Genomic DNA, 2632 nt, shown 5'->3' with positions numbered 1-2632 from the left:
AAAAAAAAAAAAGAAATGTTTCAGCCAGCTGAAGAAGCACTGGAAGCACTCACTCTTCTATGCCACGGCATTTGGAAGACAGCTGACTGACCAAGTGACTGGAAGAGATCCCTATCTGTGCCCATCCCAAAGAAAGGTGACCTAACAGAATGCCCAAACTACGGAAAGATATCATTGAGATCGATATCACACACAAGTAAAATCTGGCTTAAGATTATCCAACAATGGTTGCAACGAGTCCATTGACAGGGAGCTGCCAGAAGTGCAGGCTAGATTCAGAAGAGGGTGTGGAACAAGGGATATCATTGCTGATGTGAGATGAATCTTGACTGAAAGCAGAGAATACCAGAAAGAGGTTTACTGATGTTTCATCGACTATGCAAAGGCATCTGATCATTTGGACCACAATGAACTGTGGATCCCCTTGAGAACAGTGGGAACTCCAGAACACTTCACTGTGCTCATTCAGAACTTGAACATGGATCAAGAGGCCGTTGTGCCAACAGCATAAGGGAATACTGCAAGGTTTAAAATCAGGCTAGGTGGGCATCAGGGTTGTGTCCTCCCCCCATACTTGTTCATTTTGTATGCTGAGCCAATCAGAGAAGCTGGATTCCGTGAAGAAGAGTGCAGGATCGGGATTGGATGAAGGCTGTTTAATAACTATGAGATGCAGATGAAACAACCTTGCTTGCTGAAAGTGAGGAGGACTTGAAGCATTTGCTGATAAAGATTGAGGATTGTCACCTTCAGTATGGATTACAACCCAATTCAATGTAAAGCCCAATCCTCACAATTGGACCAATAGGTAACATGATGATAAATGGAGAAAAAGTTGAAGTCATCAAGGGTTTGTTTTGCTTGGATCCACAATCAATGCTCATGGAAGCAGCAGTCAACAGATCAAAAGACATGTCGCATTAGGTAAATCTGCTGCACAAGACCTCTTTAGCGTGTTGAAGAGCAAGGATGTTACTTTGAGGACTATTGCATCACATGCATGTGACAGCTCAACATTGAAGACGGGAGACTGCAGAGGAAGAGCTGCATCTGAATTGTGCTGCATGGTGTTGAAAGTACCCTGGGCTGCTAAAAGGACAAACTGATCTGTATTGGAAGAAGTAAGGCCAGAGCGCTCCTCAGAGGCAAGGATGGCAAGACTTTGTCTTATCTGCTTTGGACATATTGTCATGGTGAAGGACACCATGCTTGGTAAAGAGGAGGGCTGGCAGAAAGAGAGGAAGGCCGTTGATGAGATGGACAGACAGTGGCTGCATCAATGGACGCAGGCACAGGAACAATTAGGATATATAAAAACATATCTATATCTATCTATATAGATAGATAGATCCCTCTGGCTCCCTCCCACTGGTGATTGTGGTGGGAACAAGCAGGAGATGGCTGCATGAGGAAGCGCTAACATCCACAGGACGTCTTAAAGAAACCAGTTGTGCCATGACCTCCACTCAGCCTCCACGTGGACTCCACGGCTTTTGCCCTTCTGACTCGTAGTGACCCTATAGGCTAGAGTAGAACTGCCCCCTTTGGGTTTCGGGGTCTGTAACTCTTTGCGGAATTAGAAAGCCTCCATCTTTCTCTGTGGAGCAGCTGATGGTTTTGAACTGCTGATTTCGAGGTTCTCGGCCCAACTCCTAACCACTACCCCACCAGGGCCCCCGCACTACAGAAAGGTGGAAATCAGGCCTGACGCCCTAAGTCCAAGACAGATGCAGAAGGTTCTGGTGGGAAGAGAGGAGCCTCCTGGAAGCCAGGTTTGCTTGAGGCTGTACTCCAGGGCGGTGGTGACTGGCCTCAGCCACCGTCCAGTCAAACTCCCACTTGCGGTGACCCTGGGCACCACTGGACAAAACACTCTCCTGCATCAGATCCCTGTTATCAGTGGCAAACCTGATGGTTGTGATCTGCGGGGCTTTCACGGGCTGATTTCCAGTATCAGATCGCCAGGCCTTTCTTCCTAGTCTATCTGAGTTCGCAAGCTCTGCTGAAACCTGTTCTGCGTCCTTGAAACACACAAACCTCCACTGAGCGATGGGTGGGGGCTCTACATGAGGTGCCCTGGCTGGGAACTGAACTCACGCTTCCCCGACTCACTTAACTCACTGCCAACTCAAACCGACCCTAAAGGGCAGAGTAGAGCTGCCCTCTGAGTTTCTGAGACTATAGCTCTTGGCATGGGTAGAGAAAGCCTCTTCTTTTTCTCATGGAGGGCCTGGTGGGTTTGAACGGCTCACCTTGTGGTTAGCAGCCCCACACTGTACTCATCATGCCACCAGGGTGTCTTCACATATCCCAAGTTCCGTTTTATCAAAATGGAGCAGCTGAAGAGCATCAGAAACACACCTACAAAAGTAGGCTGGAAAGTATGGCTGCAAACCCAGAGAACCCTAAACACCAACCTGGGGAGCCACTGTTTGTGTTTGTTTGTTTTGACATCTCCTGCAGCCCCTACAGAATTCTGCCCTCTTTCCCTCACATCAGATCCAAACAGTCCTCAGGACATCTCCATGTGTGTTCCTTGGAAATGTTTTTGTTCTCTTTCATTTCGGAGAACAAAAAGGAATCCGCAGGGGCCAGATTCAGGCTGTAGGGTGTCTGAGATAAGATTGCCCAC

This window comes from Echinops telfairi, unplaced genomic scaffold (assembly GCF_000313985.2).
Source record: "Echinops telfairi isolate 266 unplaced genomic scaffold, ASM31398v2 ScPeMD7_36;HRSCAF=134, whole genome shotgun sequence".
NCBI classification, from domain to species: domain Eukaryota; kingdom Metazoa; phylum Chordata; class Mammalia; order Afrosoricida; family Tenrecidae; genus Echinops; species Echinops telfairi.
This window is presented reverse-complemented; position numbering follows the sequence as displayed.